Consider the following 17094-nt stretch of genomic DNA (forward strand, 5'->3'; position numbering starts at 1 on the left):
AAAAAAAAAAAAAAAAAAAAAAAAAAAAAAAAAAAAAAAAGAAAGAAAAATGGGAATAATATGTTTTAGGTTTCTTGACAAGATTATTTTTGTCCTGCACATTGTCAAGAGAATTCAACAATAAACCCATTGTTGTATTTATATGTGTGTGTATTTTTTAAATTGAAACATTACCCTCTTTTAAAATTCTCACTGAAAATTTCTATTTACTCTTGTTCTCTAAGCAAAGTGATTACATTTTCCAAATAAAAGTTAATAGACCAGGATTAAAACATAAACATCTTTAAAAAAATGAAAACTAGCCCTGTCCTTGATCCAAAGAGAAAGAAGTAAAAGTAGTGTTTGGAAGTCATCACTGGAGCTTTCCAAGGATTTACATTTCTAGACTATTCAACAGGGACCAACCTGTGAGATCATGAGCTCTTGTGTGTGCCCTTTTTTAGTTAACCATTTATCTCAAATCACCTACTCCACTACTATCTATCTGATCTTCCTCTCATGGGCACCAAGCATGAAGAGTATGTGGGTCATTGATCCAATCATGGGCCTGGGAAAGGGACACTCTGAGTCCCAGGCCCAGCAGAGCTACCACCTCACTGAGCATCCATGGGCTATACTGATTCCATATTTCCCTTTTCTCTCCATTAATTTGTGGTCATAACCTTACTCTGCTTTGCTGTCTCAGTATATGGAATCATTATCTCAGGTCAAAATAATTAATTTCAATTAAAAATGTCTTCTTTTATGGGTAGATTTTAACACATTAATGAGAGAGTGTTTTATTTTTCAGCTTTTGTGTTTTTGGCATTTTCAAGCATTTTTATTCTTGTATTCATCTAAAGAAACTGACTTCACTGGCTCGCTCCTTTCTCCTTATGGGTAGATTTCAACACTATGATGAAATAGTTTTGTTTGGCTTCAGCTGGGTTTTTTGGCATTTTCAAAGACTTTCATTCTTTTATTCATTATCAGTGTGACTTCATGAGCTCTCCCCTTTTCTTCCTGCAGCCCCTGGAATTTTGAATTACATTTGGTGGGTGAGAGAGAAAGAGAGTATATACCTGAGCAAGAAGAAAGGAGACAGAACGAGCACAGCTGACAATTTTATAGGTCGATGTAGTTTCAGCTTGAAAGCCTTGGCATGAGACATTATGAAACCAGAAAAAGATGTCACTTTACAACTTAAAATGATATCTTTGACTCTTTGTACACTTTTTTCAATGCTATTTATTTATGCATCAGATAGAGACACTTCTCCATTTCTTTTAAGATGAAAGTATTAATGTCAAGCTGGGAGAGATCCAAGGAAAATAAAACTTAATTATGCAGAATGAATTCAGAGAAATTACAAGAAAACCTAATATTTTAATACAGAGAGTCAAGATATTTGATCTATAGAAAAATCTAATGGATCCAAAACAAACAGGCTTATATTTTTCTATCTATAAACATTTTTGCATTAGGGACACCTTTGAGAGTCTAAAGAAAGTTATGAATGGTACCTCACCCCTATTTGTACATAGGCAAAAAATTACATACACTATCAGGGGATTCACAGACATGCTAAAGCCCGTCCACCTATTGCAACCCTTAAGCTAAAGATCTGAAGCTCTAGAGTAATGCCCAAGGTACTTCCAGCGTATAAGATGCAGACATCGGGAGGCATCCCCTTTCCCTCCTGGCAGTTGGGACAGGTGTTTCATTAAGGCAGCTGTAAGAAGAAAGAGGAGTCACCATTTTTTCCTGCTGTGTTTTCCAGCTGTGTTGATCTGGGCTCTTCTCATCGAAAGGAACAGTCTTACTCATGATTGCTCAAGGTGAATTCATTGTGAAAATACCTGAGGAAAGTAGCAAAACAAGAATCTCAACCCTCTAGCCAGCCTCATTCAGGGAAAACTGCACAGCCAAACCTCAGGTGACATGGTAATGAGGACTCATGGGCCCTAGAGGTCATTTAGGCCCCAGAAGTCTCCAAAAAGGGCTTCCTGTATCTTTTGCCTCAGTTTTGCACCTGCTTGTGTGATTCTGCTACTCTCTCTACCTCCATTTTGCCCTGTGGGTCCACTGGTATCATCAGCTCACTGACTCTGAATTACAGTCCAGCTCTCCAAATGTGATTGCTTCAGGTGATCACTGTCCCTGTAGTGGGAGTCTCTTAGGATCAAATTCTCTCCTCTGAGCTAATTGGCTTTGACTACCTTTGACTTAGAAGAAGTGTCTCAGGGGGGGCTGGGAATGGTCAGCCTTCTGAAGTTTGTCCTGCCCACCATTTTTCCCAAGGATCTCATGACACGATATAAAAATAACACCAAGTATATAACTCCAAGTCTACTGTGAAGTTAGGACAATATGAAAATAAAATTTTGCACCATGGGCTACTATATACCAGCAATGAGTCAATGGGTAAGTTTGAGATTAGAATTTTTCATATGGATAGAACGTTCTGACTATGGTGCCTGTGGACATTAGTGCTACAGAGAATAGACTTGTGCTGAGAAGAACAATGTAAGCAAGCTTTACCAAAAGTTTTTAAAACCTTACTCTTGTGATTATAACACATCAGTACAGGTTCATCAGTGATAACAAATGTATCACTCTGGTAATGAGAGGCTATTCATGTGTAGATGCAGGCGGTATATGGGAAATCTCTGTGCCTTTCTCTCTATTTTGCTGTGAACCTAAAACTGCTGAAAAAAATAAATTCTTTATAACAAACAAATAAAGCAAAAAAAAAACCCCTTATTCTAATAAAGGATGTTCACATTGGTTATTTTTCCCCAATAGAGCACCTATTCACAACCAATAATATATCACCACTGTTTTCCTTAAAATTAAATGTTGTCCATTGAATTATACTTAGTAAGGCAAAATAATATTAAGAGTAACTACAGGGAAGTTCAGTTAGAATTTTTCCAAGTAATTTATTTGCAACAAATTTTTATGAAGTTCTTTAGGAATGGGAAAATTGTGCCTTAAATGTCCATGAGAAATGAGAGGGTTTGATTTCTGCTCCTAGTAATTTTGGCCAGCATTTCCCAGAATGTGTGCTGGAATAAAAATTTTATGAGATTCTTAGAGGAGAAAAGAGTTCAACAAATTGAGAAATAATCCATACTCTAGTCCTCATCCTGAAGATTTATAACACCCACCAGCATATTAAAGACACTTGGAAGCCCTGAGTTAAAGAAGCTGGTTTAACTACATTTAATGCAGCATTTCCCATTTCCCAAATGTATTTGATCATAACCTTCCTCCCATTTTTTTTTCTAACTGTGTATTAACTGCCCACAGAAATAGTGTTGTGGAAGAAATTTTGAGAAGTACTCATTTACTTTAAAATGCATGTAACCTATCATTGGAAAATTGCTATCACTAGTGAATAAAATTTCTAATTTGAAGTAGTATATACAGAATGTACTCACTTTCTATTAAATATGTGTTTAAAAACTTTGAAGATACAGAAAAACATCCAGCTGCTGTTATCTCTGGGTAGTGGTTTAAAGTGGCTTTTCTTTACTTTCTCCTCTCCCTTTTTCTTTTCTGTCTTTTTAAAAGTCTTTGACATAAAAATTTGTTGCTTTTGTAATAAGAAAAAATATGTCTAAAAGGAAAATGCCTACTGAATTTTGGGAGAGAATAACATTTAAAGTGTTTGGGTAGAGGTGGAAGTGAGTTTGGGAGAGGTAAGAGGGTAAAATGTTTCTCTGCCTTTCCCATCCTCAAACCTGTTCAGCCTGTACCTTGGCAAATGAGGCATAAGTGGGAAAATGATGAGAGAGTAAAAGTTGTTGATTCAAGTATTTCTGAGTTTTGCCCCTGTTCCACTGAAAGTGTCAACTAAAAATTGTCACTTGCCATCTGCCTCTACAAGTATTAGGTCACTAGCCACTGCAGTCGTGATCTTCTACACCCGCTGAAAGGAGTTCAGGGTGAAGATCAGGAATGGGGCACTCTGTGCTCTGGAAAAAACTGACAGAACAGGACTTCAGAGAGTTAGACATTTTTAGGAAAAGATTTTATGGGCCCAGTTTCTTGCATCTTCTCATGTCGGGAAAAACACTGACATCATTAACAGAGATATCTGCTCCCCATGACCAGCAGCAACCTTCTGCCAAATGTGTGCTTGATTGCATGTATCTCCCTTCACCAAAATCACACATATACTGACCTCCCCACTACCTCTTCAGAGAAGTTCCTCAGAGCTATTTGAAATGCTGTTTTCTGGGCCATAGTCCTCATTTTTCCCCAAATAAAACTTAACTCACAACTCTCACATTGTGCATTTTTTATCAGTTGACTGTTTTGGTGATCAACAAAGGGACGCAGAGCAGACTTCTTTCCTTCACCTGAACACTACAAGGAACCAGAGCCTTGGTACCAGCAGAGGCCTCTTGTGCCCATCAACCTCCTCGGATAATCCAGACAAGTTTGGATTAATCTCTTCTGGTTCTCAGATTTCGCATATTGGTTGATGATCCTGAGTTTTATCTGGCGGTATATATCAGGTACCTGGTCCCACATTTGCAAGATAATGGGGGGGTGGTACCCCACCCCGTTGAAAGCTACTGGAGGGGGCAGCTGAAAGATACTGGGAAAGTACCCATTTAGTTGAAGGATACTGTGGGGGTGCTGGTTGCAAGACACTTCAGTTTGCTCAGCTGAATGGCAATGAGTGGTCTGGACTGAGTGATTGAGTTAGAGGATGGTCTGATGCCTTTCCTCAATTCAGCTGACTTAATAGAACTTGTTGGGATAAAAGTAAAGATATTACATGAGAGCTTTGCTCCAAAGAAGAGGGACAAGATTCCTCCCGGTTGGTTATGGCTTTCGCAGGAGACTGAGAAATTTCCCGGAGTGGTGGAGGCAGAGTCCTCATAGTATACAGTGGTTCCATAGACCCACTCGTTAATTAAAAGACTTGCTCATCTCAGGATGATGTATAAGAATTGGCCATTCAGGGGCTCCCCTGGTGGCACAGTGGTTAAGAACCCACCTGCCAATGCAGGGGACACAGGTTCGAGCCCTGGTCTGTGAAGATCTCACATGCCGTGGAGCAACTAAGCCCGTGCACCACAACTACTGAGCCTGCACTCCAGAGCCCGCGAGCCACAACTCCTGAAGCCTGGGCGCCTAGAGCCCGTGCTCTGCAACAAGAGAAGCCACTGCAATGAGAAGCCCACGCACCGCAATGAAGAGTAGCGCCCACTCACCGCAACTAGAGAAAGCCCACGCACAACAACAAAGACCCAACACAGCCAAAAATAAAAATAGTAAATAAAATGAAAAAATTTTTAACAATACCTTTAAAAAGAAAAAAAATAAGAATTGGCCATTCAACCTAATGAAACTTAAAAGCTTTTGCACAGCAGAGGAAACCATAAACAAGACGAAAAGACAACCCTCAGAATGGGAGAAAATATTTGCAAATGAAGCAGCTGACAAAAGATTAATCTCCAAAATATACTAGCAGCTCATGCAGCTCAATATCAAAAAACCAAACAACACAATCCAAAAGTGGGCAGAAGACCTAGATAGACATTTCTCCAAAGAAGATATACAGATTGCCAACAAACACATGAAAGGAGGCTCAACATCACTAATCATTAGAGAAATACAAATCAAAACTACAATGAGGTATCACCTCACACTGGTCAGAATGGCCATCATCAAAAAAATCTACAAACAATAATTGCTGGAGAGGGTGTGGAGAAAAGGGGACCCTCTTGCCCTTTTGGTGGGAATGTAATTGGTACAGCCACTATGGTAAACAGTATGCAGTTTCCTTAAAAAAACGAAAAATAGAACTATCATATGACCCAGTAATCCCACTACTGGATATATACCCTGAGAAAACCATAATTCAAAAAGAGTCATGGGTCACAATGTTCATTGCAGCTCTGTTTACAATAGCCAGGACATGAGAGAATGGACTTGAGGACAAGGGGAGGGGGAAGGGTAAGCTGGGACGAAATGAGACAGTAGCATTGACATATATACACTACCATATGTAAAATAGCTAGCTAGTGGGAAGCAGTCGCATAGCACAGGGAGATCAGCTCGGTGCTTTGTGACCACCTAGAGGGGTGGGATAGGGAGGGTGGGAGGGAGACGCCAGAGGGAGGAGATATGTGGATATATGTATATGTATAGCTGATTCACTTTGTTATATAGCAGAAACTAACACAGCATTGTAAAGCAATTATACTCCAATAAAGATATTAAAAAATAAAAAAAAGAATTGGCCATTCAGTGAACCAAGCACTCACAGTGGTCTTAGACCACCAAAGGGAGTAACAAGACATGTAAGAGGCCTGAAATGACTCGAGGGTGATGCCTAGAGGAGTTAAGCTCACAAGCAGCACACTGGCCACCATATAATTTCATTAGTAAATTTTATACCTGACAAATTCAACTTTAAAATGGGAAATAGAGCCTCTCAAATAGAGAAACGAGGGGCCTCAGAAAGCTGACCTCTAACTAACAACTTCAGCCAGTTTTATGTATGTAAAAAACTTACACATACAAGTACTTACTTAACTGGGAATTAAAAGAAAATCTTGCCCTGAAAATGGCCAAAATGGGCTCTTTTATTGCCTACACAGTTGTTAGAGAAACCTGGCTTGATAAAACATCTTTTCAGAATTCTGACCCTGAGAGAACAAGTCCTTCTAGGAGAACTTGCTTTTCCCTCCCTGTGCCTTGAGACCAGGGCTCTCAGGAACACTTATCTAGACCACCTCTAACTCCTGAGAATGAGGAGGAAATAAAGGGGGAAAGAGGCCTATTAAAATTTAACTTATTCCCACTGTTATTTATAAACTAGTAAGTTTTATATTGTAATACCTGATCCATGACTAAGTTTTAAAGTGAAGCTATGAGATCTCTGGTTGTGTCTGTCTATATATCTATGTGTATGGTATTATCAAAATTAATTGTAAATGAGCTCTACTTAGTTGGTTTAAAGGAAATTAAGTACTTGTATAAATGCTCAGTAATATAAAAGGAAACTAGCCAGAATGAATTTCAGGGCCATGTGAACTGGAAAATATTCAATATTAGATTAATACCTGGTATTTAAGTTTGTTGATTTAATTAATATAGACATGTCTTTAGGGTTGTCAATATTTAGTATAATGCCTTTATTTTACCCAGGTTTAATAGAAATCAAATAAGATCTTATTATATCTGTTGCAAATTTGTCAGCAAGAAGAAAAACTTGGTATGATGAAATTTTTACAAGTAAATTAAATATAAATGAGATGAGATCTTTTGGGTGAACTGTTTAGGAATAATTGTTTTAGGAGTGTCTACTTAAAAATAATGTCTCTGGATATTTTGTAACTTGAAATTTTAGAATTGTGCTAAATTAAGTTAAATGATGGAAGTTTATTAAATAGCTAGGTCATTTCCAAGTAAAATAAGTTGCTGAAACATTAATTGCTGAACATTGTCTTCCTGTCACAGAGAAACTAAATGTATTTAGGACTATTAATAAATATGTTTGGTGCCATATTGAGATATTTTCTATAACATAGCACATGTTTTTAGAAATTATTATTGGTATTTATGTTTACCAGTCTCTAGAATGTTAATGTAAAAGACAGTTCATAATTGCTTACTTCTTAGAATTCACTAGAAATTAAGGTTTTTAAGAGTTGAGGATTCTAATTTAGATGTGTATTTAAAGCTACTAGAAATAATAAGGGAAACATTTCAGTATGCCAGGAAAATAGGTTGTGTGTTTTCAGTAAAAGAAGATATGGAATACAAGATAAAAGAAGATATGGAGGAATGGAATTGCATTTTGTTAAGGGAAAAGAAAGTAATTTTGTCCTAAAGCTGGTTGTTTCTGGATAGAAAAAATAAGGAAAAACTAATATGGTTACAGAAAGTTATGGAAGGTGTGTAGAAAATGAACCCTGAGAAAAGAGTTTTGTGCATGGTCAGGATTGGCTAAGTTTAGAATAAATTTAGTTGAATAAATGAATTTTAAAATAAACTGGTGCAAAGCCTAAATTTGGTTTCTCTCTTTTAAGAGGACAAAGTTTTCTTAAAATGTTGATCTGCATTTGATAACAGATAATAAAATTTCTTTTACCTTTAACTGGTAATCTGTTATAAATTTCTGTATTTGCCTTTGAAATCTTTTATTGCCAATTTGGTTAAGTGAATAAATATTGTTTCACAGTGACCTATGATCCTATTTAACCAAGTATTTTAAACCTTTTTGATATTTTTTGACAAACTTCCCAAATCAAATTCTAATGAATTTCTTTTGACCTCTGGCTAACTTTGGGATGCTTCAAAGGGCCCCTGAAATATCCCAAAGAGAGATTTTAAACTAATTATGTTCATTTGGTATGTTAAATTACATGGGAAGCATTATCAAAAGAGTAATAAATCTTCTTAGGTTATTTTATGGGTATATGTTATTAATATAGATATTCTAGAAAATATATGGAATTTCTAAAAATCTGATATGGCCTGGTAAAATGTTACCAGTCATAATTTTATTATCTTAAAATGTTGTATGTTGCAGCAGTAACCAAATTTCTTTATCAATTGCATTGTAATCAGGTCTTTAAACATGCCTTCTTAAGTCTTTTGTCACTGACAGTTATTGTTTTACTCTGATGACTTTGCAAAAATGCTTCCTCTTCAAGAATACTCATAGCAAGTACAGGTTTCTGGTAACTTTCAGATCATACTGCTGAACTGGGTAAGAAATTAAAGAATTCTAATGGAAAACCTGATGGCTTCATAAAACTGTTAACAAAAAGGATTAGTTATATAGGACTAGTGAATATGGTTACAATTTTATGGGCTTTGTCTGAAACATTACTGGCTTTTAATCTGTGTTTTCCAGATATAAGGAAGCCCTTCCCCTCAAGCTAATTATAACTTATAGCAATTTGGTAAATTATAGCTTTGTAAGCAGAGTTGAAACATTTATCTTTTCTCTCTACCTGATCCCTCCAGAGATTGGAAACTCTTAGGTTCCCAACAGATTTATCAGGGGAATTAGGAAGGCCACCTCCTAACAGGTGCAAGAATCTCAAGGTATTTGTAGGACCTTTGAAAAGGGAGAAATTCACTGAAATCTGTAGATATCACAGGTGAAGTCTGTGACAAGCCCTTGGTGTGGCTTTACTGGCCTCAGAGGCCTATTTGTTTATTTACTTACTTATTATTTTTTTATTTTTGGCCACACTGCGACATGTGGGATCTTAGTTCTCCAACTAGGGATCGAACCCATGCCCCCTGCAGTAGAAGCACAGAGTCCCAACCACTGGACCACCAGGGGATTCCCCTCAGAAGCCTTTTTAAAATTCAATCTGAGATTCCTCATAAAAAGTTCCAGCGAAGCCAATTTTAAAAGAGCTTGTATGATCAATTACACTTATATAAAACATCAGGCCAGTTTTATTGAAACCAGACTTATTTTGCAAACAAATGAGTCTTAGTTTGGCTATATTTGGCAGAAATGAGAGTAATTTTAGAGAGCAAAAGATTATGTTTCAAGAGGTATTAAATTCTAGTTTTGTTAATTGAAGTCTATAAGATTCACTTCCCAGATAGTTCCTTGCTGTTACGCTATATTATTATAAGTTTAGATGAGCTGTTAAAAGGACACTTTAAGCTTATTTCTGAAGCTTATCTCAGTAATCTATCTTAGGATAAAGATCAGATGCCCCATGGCCTGCAACCAGGGGATTGTGCATACTAGAAAATACATCAATTAAAGGGTTATCTCCATTATTAGAGAAATGCAAATCAGAACTACAAACTACCACCTCACACTGGTCAGAATGGCCATCATCAAAAAGTCTACAAATAACAAGTGCTAGAGAGGGTGTGGAGAAAAGGGAACCCTTCTACACTTTTGGTGGGAATATAAATTGGTGAAGTCACTATGGAAAACAGTATGGAGTTTCCTCAGAAAACTAAAAATAGAATTACCATATGATCCAGCAATCCCACTCCTGGGCATATATCTGGACAAAACTATAATTCAAAATGATACATCCAGGGCTTCTCTGGTGGTGCAGTGGTTGAGAGTCCGCTTGCCGATGCAGGGGACACGGGTTCATGCCCCGGTCCGGGAGGATCCCACATGCCGCGGAGCAGCTGGGCCTGTGAGCCATGGCCGCTGTGCCTGTGCATCCGGAGCCTGTGCTCCACAACGGGAGAGGCCACAGCAGTGAGAGGCCTGCGTACCGCCAAAAAAAAAAAAAAACCCCGATACATTCCCCCCCCATATTCATAGCAGCACTATTCACAATAGCCAAAACATGGAAACAACCTAAATGTCCATCGACAGATGAATGGATAAAGAGGATGTGGTACATATATATGGTAGAGTACTACTCAACCATAAAAAAGAACAAAATAATGCCAATTGCAGCAACATGGATGCAAATAGATATTATCATACTAAGTGAAGTAAGTCAGAAAGACAAAGGCAAATACCTTATGATATCACTTATATGTGGAATATAAAATATGGCACAAATGAACCTATCTATAAAACAGAAACAGACTCACAGACATAGAGAACAGACTTGTGGTTGCCAAGGGGGAGGAGGGGAGGGAGGGGGATGGACTTGGAATTTGGGGTTGGTAGATGCAAACTATTACATTTAGAATGTATAAACAACAAGGTCTTACTGTGTAGCACAGGGAACTCTATCTAATCTCCTGGGATAGACAATAATGGAAAAGAATATTTTTTTAAATAATGTATATGTGTGTATAACTGAGTCACTTTGCTGTACAGCAGAGATTGGCACAACATTATAAATCAACTCTACTTCAATTTTTAAAACAAGGACTATCTCCCACCTAGATGAAAGGAAACTTATATGGTACTCTTAATTAGCTCATGCACAGTGAAACTGAAGGGAACTGACTCTTGGATTAATATTTCCACTTAGAAAGGGCCCCTGCACTGGATTGGCCTATAGAGAGGACTGCTCAAACAGAGGAGAAGCTACCAGACCAGGATGAGAGGAAGACATCTGAAGTAGAACCAAGATGCTGAACCAGGTCTGTATGACAATTACTTTGATAATTGCTCACACCTTTCCTTATGAACCAAATGCATTTCACAATCTTATGCAGAGTTAAGGTTAATCCAGTTGTTAGGTTTATAGTCAATTACATAGAGTCAATACTTCTGGGTTACCTCAGTAGATTTCTCCACTCCAAGGCTCTGATTGGATTGCCCTTAGAAAATTTATTTTAGAAGAAAGAAATTATAGTCTTGTTTGGGTCACTATTGATATTACTAGGTGGGATCTCCTTTGCTGGCCAATTAATAGTATCTGCTCTGACCTTGGCCATAAATATGAATTTGCTTTTAGGGTCACTCAATCTCATTCAGAACAATGAGCTGAATCTCAGTCAAAAACCATAACCTCCTATTTATTAGAAGGAAACCTCTCACAATTATGGGATGGATTTATGTGGTTAACACTAGGCAATGGTTATTTAAGTTTAAAGCTTCTTTAAGTTTAAAGCTTCTTTATGTTGGGAACAATTAAACCATACTAAGGATAATCAGCCTAATAACACTATGATATTGGGCTGGGTGCCTTATTAACAATGCCAATATATAATTTCCCTTAAAGATAAGGATTGGTACAGAACAGACAAAGTCAGACAACCTGGGGATATATTGAGCTGCACCTAATGGAAGTTCTTGGCTAAAATTCTTACTTATGACCTTATTAATACTACTAGCTATTTTGCCTGTTTTACAAAATCATTGTTTCTTGCATTACCAAATATGTGACTGAGGCTTCAATAAAATGATGACTAGGTGACTTGCAGTTGACCAGATATATAGTTCTATATGAGATAATGATTGTAATAGTGTAACTCTAGATATGGGAAGAAACAAGAGGGAATCTTTTCCTGGACCAAAACAGACTAGTAATACAGGTGGTCCAGAGACTTTTGGCTACTGTTAATAAGGCTTAGTCCAGTAATAGCACATTGAATGGCCTATCAAAGCATTCCTAGCACCATGAGACGAAATGGTCAGGAAGTCCTTCCCAAACCATGGTCGAATTTATGACCATGAGGGGACCCCACCAACTAAAACTTGTCACTTGCCATATGCCTCTACAAGAAATAGGTCACTAGCCACTGCAGTTGCTGATCTTCAACACACCCTGAAAGGAATTCAGGGCAAATATCAGGAATGAGGCACACTGTGGTCTTGGAAAACTGGCAGAACAGACCTTCAGAAAGTTAGATATTTTCAGAAGATTTTTTTGAGCCAATTTCTTGCATCTTCTCATATGTGGAAAAGCACTAAAATCATTAATGGATTCATCTGCTCCTCATGACCAGAGCAAGCTTCTACCAAATGTGTGCTTGATTGCGTGTATCCCCCTTCACCAAAATCACACATATACTGACCTCTCCCCTTACCTCTTCAGAGCACTTCCTCAGAGCTATCTGAGAGCCATCTCCCAGGCTATAGTCCTCATTTGGCCGCAAATAAAACTTAACTCACCACTCTCATGTTATGCTTTTTCTTTTTTTTTTTTTTTCAGCTGACAGAGAAATGGAAAGTACGGCTAACAAAAGAATAACTTCATTTCAAATATTGCCTTGAGATAAATGAGTGGTATTTAAAGTGTGATAATCCCAAGAGATGGTCAAAATACAATTGCCTGACATTGAGGAGGGTATTTGATAGCAGAAATTAGGGCTCACCAAGGAGCAAGATGGCAAACAAGGTTAACAAAATTTCTTCAGACAAGCGAGTCAATGAGCTGTCTTGCTACTTTTGCTTCGGTCACTGATATTGACTGAGACATATGTGGTGAGTTTACCACAAATGTTGTTGCTACGGGCAAATGGCCCAGGTTAAACAAGAAGCTGAGATGAACTGAAGTTCTCACAAAATTACACTTTGCAACAGTGCCAAGCCCTGGGCAGAATTCTGAGGGCATTAAGGTCAGCCCTCACCACCATCCCCTCTCTCTTCCACACCACAGATGTCTCAACCTCATGTCTCTCTCTGCATGAATTCTCCCACCCAGCAGCCAGTCCTTCCCATGTAGTGCCCTAAGTTTTAAAATCCAGCCTGCTGCTGTTTTTTCACAGCCCAAGAGCTAAGAATGGACTCTACACTAAAAAAAAAAAAAGTATTTATTTATTTATTTTGGCTGCACAGGGTCTTAGTTGCGGCACAGAGGATCTCCGTTGTGGCATGCGGGCTTCTTAGTTGAGGCATGCAGACTTCTTAGCTGCAGCATGTGAACTCTTAGTTGTGACATGCATGTGGGATCTAGTTCTCCGACCAGGGATTGAGCCTGGGACCCCTGCATTGGGATTGCAGAGTCTTACCCACTGGACCACCAGGGAAGTCCCGACTTTACACTTTTAAACAGTTGGAAACAATCAAAAGAAGAAGAATATTTCATGACACACGAAAATTATATGGAATTCAAATTTCTGTATCTCTAAAGGAACACAGCCATGCCCATTTGTTTGCCTATTGTTGATGGCTACTTTCTTGCTACAGTGGCAGAGCTGAGTAGTTGCAGCATAGACTACAGGGCCTGCAGAGTCTAAAATGTTTACTATCAAGCTCTTTACATAAAGTGTTTGTCAAACCCCTGGTCTGGACCACTGTTTCCCAAAATTCACTTCATAGAACCTTATCAAACTCTATGAAATGCCCCTAAAGACAGAGTTCTGTGCCCCCAAAGTGTGGGAGATTCTTTATATTATGTGCCCCACTTAGAGGGAGCTAACACACTTTCAGCTTATTAAATCTCTGAGCAGTACTATGGCTTGAAAACATAAGTTGAACCTGGTATTTCCCAACCTCATTTGAAGATAGATTCAGTTTCTCCAAATAACACCCATGAATATACCTATAAACATCCCAAGAACACATCTTTGGAAATACTGCTTTGGGTCAATTCTTCTCCTTTCCCAATTAAAGTATATCTGTCCTGTGTTCCATTTCTTCACGTCCACACCGCGAAGCCACCGCCTTGGAAACAGAAGAAAAATCTTATTTTACAAACTGAGAACTACATTTCTCAGACAATATTTTCATATTGTCTTTATGAATGAGTCTTCCTCAACTATAAATGGAGATAATGACAGCCCTTTTGCATATCACATGGCAGTGTTGTGGGAGCAAGTAAGATAATGTTCATGATAAGTTTCTAATTATCAGAACGTACTATACAGAGATAAGGTATTATTAATATCACCTCAAATCAGGAGATCAGCAACAATCTGTTAGTCTTTTCAACTCCATCTTTCCTCACTCAATTATTTCTGTATATTACTGCCAACTAATTTCCTAAAGCTGCACTTTAAAAAATGTAATCCTTTACTCAATTACTCATAATTGCTCCTTGTAATTGCTAGGTGCAATGTTTTAAAACTGAGTTCTACAGAGCCATCTAGTTCCACGTGGCTGACTGTGTCCCCTAAGGATGAGAAAGGGTAGACATAGACCATGGGTCTCCCACTAACTCTTTAACTGTCTTATGTATTGGAATTTCCAAATAATATTTCATTTGGAAAGGAATCCAGCTGCTAAAAATATGTTAGAATACTAGTATGCCCAAGTTTATCTCTCTGTGTGATTTTGAAATCTCCAGACCCAACTTTGTTTCCCATATCTCTGCAGTAGTACAGGACAGAAGCAGTGCCCCAAGAAGAGGTCAGCCATCACAACCACAGACCAAACAGATATGCTCTCCATTCTTCATTCACACAGGTCTCAGTTGCAAGGAGAAGCTGATGGGGAAGAGGGGGAGCCTGTGTGTGTGAGATGGGGTGAGAAGAGTAAGACAATAATGCATGGAATCTGAGAGATATAGGTAATAGACCTTAAGTTCTGGTGCAAGTCAAGCCATTAGCCAATATGTTAAATGAGTCAAGACATGTAAGTCTATGTCCCACGCACTTACAAAAGTGCCTGGGACATAGTGCTATACAAGTGTTAAGTATGGTTATTATTACAATACTACCACTGATATTATTATTTAGTATAGGACAAAATATGGATGTAACCTCACAAAAAATGTTAGCAAGAATAAGACAAGATGCTGGGCCTGTTCAGTTTGATGCTTCACCTGCTCTGTCTTATTTCTGTGCACCCTGTTTAGTTCTTTCAAAGCACTTGTCACAATTTGTAATTACATATTATTTGGGATTTTTTTCTCTGTTTATGGTTTATTGTCTGCTTCCTCCACTAGGTTTTTAAACTCTATGAAGCCAAGGACTAGGTCTGTTTTTTTCATAACCTATAGCTAGTGTCCAGCACCATTCCTGGCACAGTGGAATTCAATACATAATGATGACTGGCTAGATGTGCATTGGGTATAGAGTAGGCTTCCCCCAAGAGCCATAACCTCAGCAAGGGAAGTTGGAAAAATCTTTGATGCCAAAATGTTCCAGGAAAAAGGGAGCCAAAGAAGCAGGCTGAATTCCCTGGGTATGTCAATCTTGGACTGTGGAGCAGGAGAAGAAGTGGGGTTAGTACTCTGGACATGTAGTTCAGGCAACCCGTAGAGGCTCCTGAGAATGGGTGGCAGCAAACCTGCAGGTGCCTGGAGTCTCCTGCCAAAAGATGGGACAGGGCTAAGAGAAAGGCTAAAACTGACCAATTTCCTCCAGGTCTCCAGACAAACCCTGTCCTCCTTTTCTTAACATGCCCTCCCGCATTTTCAACACCAACTCAAGCAGTCCAATCTTTGCCTTGCAGCCTATTCCAAACTCTATTGCCTTTAAATGAGTGGCTAATTTTGAGCCACAAGTTAAACTCTACTTGATTTTTTTCCCCACAAAGACAGAAAGCACAAGCTCCAACTGTCTACTGTACATATTTTGCCTCAGTCTTTCTTTAAAGGAAGAAAAACTCAGCCCTGTCTGAGTTTCAGTACAATGGCCCTAGAAATTAGCCATACTTTGCTCCTTGGGGAGGAAAAGATAGAGGAGAGGAGAGTGAGAGGTCATAGGTAGTCCTTTGATACTACCTCTTCCTGATGACTGGTCTAGACAATCTTTCATAAATATATGTGGAAGGGGGACCAAAGGTTCTCTTCCACATACAAATCTCACACACGCCTATACACACACATATATTTCATGAGCATCTTGTCACTCCTCTGGGTTAGCTACTATTTCAACATCTGTGGCACACTCTATTTACCAAAGATGCCCAAAATAATATCTCCCTTCCCACATGCTCTTTTAGAACCTTGGTATTCCTTCATGAAGAGAAAGTGGTCTATGTCTCCTCCTCTTGAATCTGGGTGTATTTTTGACTGCCCTAATGGGTAGAGTATGGCAGAAGTGACACTCTTACTTCCAAAGCTAGATAATAAAAATGTCATGTACTTCTATCTTATTCTTTGGGGACAGTTTCTCTTGGACACCCAAGATCAAGACCCAAGCAGCTTGTGGAGAGGCCGTGTGGAGAGGAACAGAGTCCTTTGACCTATACCCTTGGCTGAATTCCCACCCAACAACCAGCATCAACTTGCCTGTCATGTGAGTGGACCAGCTTGCCTATGTATCATCCAGCTTTCAGTCAAGTTGCCCCAGCTGATGAGTCATCCCTGCCAAACTCTGTCCAAATTTCAGATTCATGATCAAAATAAATGTTTGTTTAGGTTAGCTTTTTACATAGCAATAGATAACTGATACAATGCCTAACTAATATAAATCTTAAAGTTAACAGCACCAAAAGATGAGCTGTGAGAATTAGGGTGAGGCATCTTACTGAATAACATGAATGAGTTTGAGGATGAAAGGATAGATCTTCCATTCACAAAGCAGACCAACTACCCTGTGATTGTCAATATTATCAGCACACTGTACTGCCCCAAGTTTCAATAATAAAAGGAAGTGTGGGGGAACTACTGCAATTAGCTTCTGTACCTGGGAACTTTGTGAAAGGGATTTCTCTCTGCTCTGGATAATAAGTGAGGTGTAGAATGTCAGTCTTGAGTTTAAAATGTCTTTATTTTGTTCAGAGTGCCTCACAGTGGGAAATCAAACCATCTTCTTCAAACACCTCGCTCTTACTCACCAAATCCTGCCTGGACA

The sequence above is a fragment of the Physeter macrocephalus genome, chromosome 1 (assembly GCF_002837175.3).
Source record: "Physeter macrocephalus isolate SW-GA chromosome 1, ASM283717v5, whole genome shotgun sequence".
Lineage (NCBI taxonomy): Eukaryota > Metazoa > Chordata > Mammalia > Artiodactyla > Physeteridae > Physeter > Physeter macrocephalus.